Source organism: Zalophus californianus, chromosome 2 (genome assembly GCF_009762305.2).
Source record: "Zalophus californianus isolate mZalCal1 chromosome 2, mZalCal1.pri.v2, whole genome shotgun sequence".
In the NCBI taxonomy this organism is placed as follows: Eukaryota; Metazoa; Chordata; class Mammalia; order Carnivora; family Otariidae; genus Zalophus; species Zalophus californianus.
Genome location: NC_045596.1, coordinates 84,896,199 through 84,903,739, shown reverse-complemented (window position 1 = coordinate 84,903,739; position 7,541 = coordinate 84,896,199). Strand labels below are relative to the sequence as shown.

The 7,541-nt window shown below is 36.9% G+C and overlaps 1 pseudogene; it reads left to right on the top strand.

Moving 5' to 3' along the window:
• Positions 1-2,224: 2,224 nt before the first annotated feature.
• LOC113925003 lies at positions 2,225-2,858 on the top strand (annotated as a pseudogene).
• The last annotated feature ends 4,683 nt before the right edge of the window (positions 2,859-7,541 follow it).

Below are 7,541 nucleotides of genomic sequence, written 5' to 3'. Positions count from 1 at the left end.
TAACAAGTCAGGAAACGACAGATGTTGGCGGGGATGCGGAGAAAGGGGAACCCTCCTACACTGTTGGTGGGAATGCAAGCTGGTGCAGCCACTCTGGAAAACAGTATGGAGTTTCCTCAAAAAGTTGAAAATAGAGCTACCATATGATCCAGCAATTGCATTACTGGGTATTTACCCCAAAGATACAAATGTAGGGATCCAAAGGGGTACATGAACCCCAATATTTATAGCAGCAATGTCCACAATAGCCAAACCGTGGAAAGAGCCAAGATGTCCATCGACAGATGAATGGATAAAGATGTGGTATACATATACAATGGCATATTATGCAGCCATCAAAAGGAATGAAATCTTGCCATTTGCAACGATGTGGATAGAACTGGAGGGTGTTATGCTGAGTGAAATAAGTCAATCAGAGAAAGACATGTATCATATGACCTCACTGATATGAAGAATTCTTAATCGCAGGAAACAAACTGAGGGTTGCTGGAGTGGTGGGGGGTGGGAGGGATGGGGTGGCTGGGTGATAGACATTCAGGAGTGTAAGTGCTATGGTGAGTGCTGTGAATTGTGCAAGACTGTTGAATCACAGACCTGTACCTCTGAAACAAATAATACATTATATGTTAAAAAAAAAAAAAGAAGAAGATAGCAGGAGGGGAAGAATGAAGGGGGGGAAATTGGAGGGGGAGACAAACCATGAGGGACGATGGACTCTGAAAAACAAACTGAGGGTTCTAGAGGGGAGGGGGATGGGAGGATGGGTTAGCCTGGTGATGGGTATTAAAGAGGGCACGTTCTGCATGGAGCACTGGGTGTTATATACAAACAATGAATCATGGAACACTACATCAAAAACTAATTATGTAATGTATGGTGATTAACATAACATAGTAAAAAAATAAAAAAGAATGGCCTCTTGGGAAGATGGCAGAGTAGGAGGACCCTGAGCTCACCCCAACCCACAATTTCAGCTAGATATCCTCCACATCCAAGTCAACAAACCAGAGAGTGATCCGAAGACTGGAAGAAAAATTCCACAACTAAATATAGAAATGAATATTTCTGTAAAAACTCAGTTAAGGAACACACCAAAAAAGGATATAGAATATAATCATATACCTAAAACACGGAGAGGAGAGGAAAAGAATGGGTTCAAACTTGAACTACCATCAACTTAATGTAGACTGTTATATGCTGAAGAGTTTAAATACAAATCTAATGATAACCATATATCAAAAACCACTAATAAAAATACAAAGAATAAACAGAAAGAAATCCAAATATATCACTAAATAAAATCAGCAAAACATGAAAGAGAGAGACAAGAAAGGATCAGAGAAAATCTTCAGAAACAACCACAAAACAAGTAATAAAATGGCAATAAATACATATCTATCAATAATTACTTTGAGTGTAAATGGAGTAAATGCTCCAATCAAGACATAGGGTGACATAATGGATAAAAATCAAGATCCATCTATATGTTGCCTACACAAGACTCATTTTGGACCTAAAAGTACCTACAGATTAAAAGTGAGGAGATAGAGGAACATCTATCATGCAAATGGATGTCAAAAGAAAGCTGGAATGGCAACACTCATTTCAGACAAAATAGACTTTTTTTTAAGATTTTATGTATTCATTTGAGAGAGACAGAGACAGAGAGAGCACAGGGGGAGAGGGAAGGGAGAGAGAGAAGCAGATGCCCTACTGAGCTAAGAGCCCAACATGGGGCTCGATCCCAGGACCTGGAGATCATGACCTGAGCCAAAGGCAGACACTTAACAATCTGAGCCACCCAGGTGCCCCCAAAATAGACTTTATTTTTTTTAAAGTTTTTTTTTTATTTATTTATTTGAGAGAGAGAGCGCGCACATGAGAGGAGAGAGGGGTAGAGGGAGAAGCAGACTCCCTGCTGAGCAGGGAGCCCGATGCGGGACTCGATCCTGGAACTCCAGGATCATGACCTGAGCCGAAGGCAGTCGCTTAACCAACTGAGCCACCCAGGCGCCCCCCAAAATAGACTTTAAAATAAAGACTGTAACAAGAGACAAAGAAGGACTCTATATACTCATAAAGGGAACAGTCCAACAAGAAGATATAATAATTGTAAATATTTATGCACACAACACAGGAGCACCCAAATAAATGAAAAGTTTAATAACAAACATAAAGAAACTAATTGATAATAATACAATAATAGGGCCAACGCCCCGGCGGAGAAGCTGAGATCATCATCGAATTTGAAATATTTAAAGTGGATACAAAACTGTTTCAGCAATGCAGACAATTAAGTGTGTTGTTGTGGGCGATGGTGCCATTGGTAAAACATGTCTTCTGATATCCTACACAACAAACAAATTTCCATCTGAGTATGTACCAACTGTTTTTGACAACTATGTAGTCACAGTTATGATTGGTGGAGAGCCATATACTCTTGGACTTTTTGATACTGCAGGGCAAGAGGATTATGACAGATTACGACCGCTGAGTTATCCACAAACAGATGTATTTCTAGTCTGTTTTTCAGTGGTCTCTCCATCCTCATTTGAAAATGTGAAGGAAAAGTGGGTGCCTGAAATAACTCACTATTGTCCAAAGACTCCTTTTTGCTTGTTGGGACCCAAATTGATCTCCGAGATGACCCCTCTATGATTGAGAAACTTGCCAAGAACAAACAGAAGCCTATCACTCCAGAGACTGCTGAAAAGCTGGCCCGTGACCTGAAGGCAGTCAAGTATGTGGAGTGTTCTGCACTCACACAGAAAGGCCTAAAGAATGTATTTGACGAAGAAATACTGGCTGCCCTGGAGCCTTCCGAACCGAAGAAGAGCCGCAGGCGTGTGCTGCTATGAACATCTCTCCAGAGCCCTTTCCGCACAGCTGGAGTCAGCATCGTACTAAAAGCAATATTAAATCAAACTAAAAAAAAATAATAATAATAATAATACAATAATAGTAGTTTAACAACACCCTACTTATAGCAATGGACAGATCATCTAAACAGAAAATCAACAAAGAAACAATAGCTTTGAATGACACCCTGGAACAATGGATTTAACAGACATATTCAGAAAATTCCATCCTAAAACAGCAGACTACACATTCCTTTCAAGTGCAAATGGAACATTCTCTAGGATAGATCACGTATTAGGCCACAAAATGAGCCTCAACAAATTCAAGATCAAAGTCATACCATGTACATTTTCTGACCACAAGGCTATGAAACTAGAAGTCAACCATATGAAAAAAATCTGGAAAGACCACAAATACATGGAGGTTAAATAACATGCTACTAAACAATGAATGGGTCAATCAGGAAATAAAAGAAGAAATAAAAAAAGCACATGGAAACAAATGAAAATGAAAACACAGTGGTCTAAAACCTTTGGAACGCAGCAAAAGCAGTTTTAAGAGGGAAGTTTATAGCAACACAAGCCGACCCCAAGAAGCAAGAAAAATCTCAAATAAACAACTTAATCTTGCACCTAAAGGACTAGAAAAAGAACAAACAAAACCTAAAACCAGCAGACAGAAGGAAATAATAAACATTAGAGCAGAAATCAATGATATAGAAACTACAAAAACAATAGATTGATAAAACCAGGAACTGGTTCTTTGAAAAAAAAATCAGTAAAATTGGTAAATCTCTAGTCAGATTATCAAGAAAAAAAGAGAAAGGACGCAAATTAATAAAATTACACGTGAGAAAGGAGAAATAACAACCAACACCATAGAGAGCCAAACAATCATAAGAGAATATTCTGAAAAACTACATGCCAAGAAATAGGACAACCAAGAAGAAAGATAAATTCCTAGGAACATATAAACTACCAAAACTGAAACAGGAAGAAATAGAAAACTTGAACAGATGAATAAACCAGCAAGGAAATTGAGTCAGGAATCAAAAACCTCCCAACAAACAAAAGTCCAGAACCAGATGGCTTTACAGGTGAATTCTACCAAACATTTAAAGAAGAGGAGTTAATAACTATTCTTCTCAAACTATTCCAAAAAATAGAAAATGAAAGAAAACTTCCAAATTCATTCTATGAGGCCAGCATTACCCTGATACCAAAACCAGATAAAGAAAGAGAAACCACTACAAAACCACTAAAAAAAAAGAGAGAACTACTGGCCAATATGCCTGATGAACATAGATGCAAAAATTTTCAACAAAATACTAGCAAACCGAATTTAACAGTACATTAAAAAAATCACTCACCATGATCAAGTGGGATTTATTTCTGGGATGCAAGGGTAGTTCATGGCACCAAGCTGTAGTAATCAAAACAGGATGGTAATGACACAAAAATAGACACACAGATCAATAGAACAAAATAGAAAATCTAGAAACAAGCCCACAATTATAGGATCAATTAATCTTCAACAAAGGAGACAGGAATATACAAGAGGAAAAAGACAGTCTCGTTCATAAATGGTGTTGGGAAAACTGGACAGCAACATGCAAAACAAACCATGAAAGACTCTGGACTCTGGGTCCCAAACTGAGGGTTACAGAAGGGAGGGGGTTGGGGGATGGGGTAATCGGGTGATGAGTATTAAGGAGGGCACGTGTGTTGATGAGCACTGGGTGTTATATGTAACTAATGAATCGCTGAACACTGCATCAAAAACTATGATGTACTATATGTTGGCTAATTGAACATAATTAAAAAAATAATAAAAAAGAATGAAACTGGACCACTTTCTTACACCATACACAAAAATAAATTCAAAATGGATTTAAGACCTAAATGGGAGACACGAACCATAAAAATCCTAGAAGAGAACAGAGGCAGTAACTTCTCTGCTATCAGCCATAGCACTTCTTTCTAGATCTGTCTCCTGAGGCAGGGGAAACAAAAGTAAAAATAAACTATTGGGACTACATAAAAATAAAAAGCTTTTGCACAGCAAAGGAAACAATCAACAAAACTAAAGGGCAACCTACATAACGGGAGAAGATATTTGCAAATGACATATCCAATAGGGGTTAGTATCCAAAATACACAAAGAACTTAGACAACTTATGCCCCAAAACCAAATAATCCAATTAAAAAATGGGAAAAAGACATTTCTCCAGAGAAGACATATAGAAGGCCAATAGACACATGAAAATATACTATACATCACTCATCATTGGGGAAATGCAAATCAAAACTACAGTGAGATATCACCTCACACCTATCAAAAAAAAAAAAAGGCTAAAATCAACAACACAAAACACGACAGGTGTTGGTGAGGATGCAGAGAAAAAGAAACCCTCCTACACTGTTGGTGGGAATGCAAACTGGTGCGGCCACTCTGGAAAACAGTATGGAGGTTCCTCAAAAAGTTAAAAACAGAACTACCCTAGGATCCAGCAATTGTACTCCTGGGTATTTACTCAAAGAATACAAAAACAATAATTCAAAGGGATACATGCACCCCTATGTTTTATAGCAGCATTATTGACAATAGCTAAATTATGGAAGCAGCCCAAATGTCCATCAATTGATGAATGGATAAAGAAGATGTGGTGTATATACAATTTACTCAGCCATAAAAGATTTAAAAAGAAAGAAATCTTGCCACTTGCAATGACATGGACGGAGCTAGAGAGTATATCGCTAAGTGAAATAAGTCAGTCAGAGAAAGATAAATACCATGATTTCACTCATATGTGGAATTTAAGAAACAAAACAAGCAAGCAAAGGGAAAGAAAATAAGAGAGAGACAAATCAAGAAACACTCTTAATTATAGAGAACAAACTGATGGCTACCAGAGGGGAGGTCAGTGGGGGATGGGTTAAATAGGTGGTGAGCACAGGGTGATATATGCAAGTATTGAATCACTATATTGGACACCTGACAATATAACACTGTAATATAATAACACTAATATAACACTGTATGTTAACTCACTGGAATCAAAATTAAAACTTTAAAAATTTAAAAAAAGAAAGAATGGCCTCTTCCTTGAATTCTTGCCTATTTAGGTGTCTGAAGACATATTTCTTCTTGACAGCTGTCATTCCTAGAATACGGAGGGATACCCTATATGCAGTTCCTATCCTGGTTGTCAGAGGCTAGAGTTCTGCTGTGAGTATAACATTGGCTCAAAACTTTAATTCTATGGCCCACTTGACTTGGGCATGGGCTATGCTGCACTTTTTTTATGACTAGAACCAGCATATTAACTTTCTTGCTTAGAGATAAGTGTCCACACTTTATTCAAAATAGAACAGGTTTTTGGGTGTCCAGATAAAACACCTTTTTCACAAAAGTCTAAACTGGAAATGCCATACTTTGTCAAACATTTCAATGGACTAAAGAATCAAAGCATGTGTACATTTAACAAAAAAATAGCATTTTGTACATCAGTAATATGTGTAAATATCCTTTATGTCTACAATGGGAACTGATGGAGTTGAGAGAGAAGTGATGAACTTGTTAGGAAGATATCCCGCATTCATTCATTGATTCATTTAATCAACAAAATACTTTTTGAGTACTTCAATAGCCAGTGTTAGGTGCTATGGATTATTAATGGGAAGAGGGTGGAAAAGTGTAAGGGAACCATACTGGAAAGGAAAAGGTTGAGAAACCTAGCCTAGACTCCTAAACCTCCATGAGTCCCAATCTTTTACAGAGGAAGTATATATTTGAGGCTACTGATGAATTGTTTGCTTCACAGTATTTATGTGACAATAAAAGCTTCTGAAACAACTGGATCTCTATTCTGAATGACCTGGTATGTTTTCTTGCACAACTCAGAATCTAGCTTTCTGAAACTCTGTTTATGTTTGGCTTAAAGTATTTTCAGTACTCCAGAGTATCCAAAAATGTTTATACAAGTAAGAATTTAAAATGGGAACAGACACTAATGTTTGCTGAACACTTTGCAGCAAAAGTACATAATGCAACCACCAAAAGGTCATATCAATTACAAATTAAAATAATTATAAATCAAAAACTCAGATTCATAGATAGTTAAAACAATCATCATAAACAATGAATTAGAAAGCATAATGAGTGCAATAACCCTGCTCTATATTAAAATATGATGAAATTCATACTATGAAAAATTGGAGAACTGAAGCTAAAAGACTGGAAAAAGTAAAGAAAGTTTACAAGAAAGCTATAAAATTTTAATAGGCTGGGAAATCTTATGCCTTGGAAAATATTATATGAAGTGAAAATGTTGAACCTGAAGAACCAAAGGTTGAAAAATAATGTATTGCATTTTAAAATATGCAGAATTTTTTAAAACAAGTGATAGCAACAACCATTTCCTAATTCTCTAAATGACAGACTCAGCAAATTTATCAGTGCATCAGCAAAAGGTCATTCTCATCTTATCATCATTGTAGAATATAAGGAGTGTTTGGTATATGCCAGCACTGCAATAAATGCTTTACATATTTCACCTCATTTAAGCTAAAACAACCCTAGGTTTTAATAATCCCCTTTGAGAGATTAAAAAACCGAGATGCATGAGTATTGTACAACTTGCCCAAGGTCACCCATTTGGCAAGGGAGGAGCTAAAATAGAA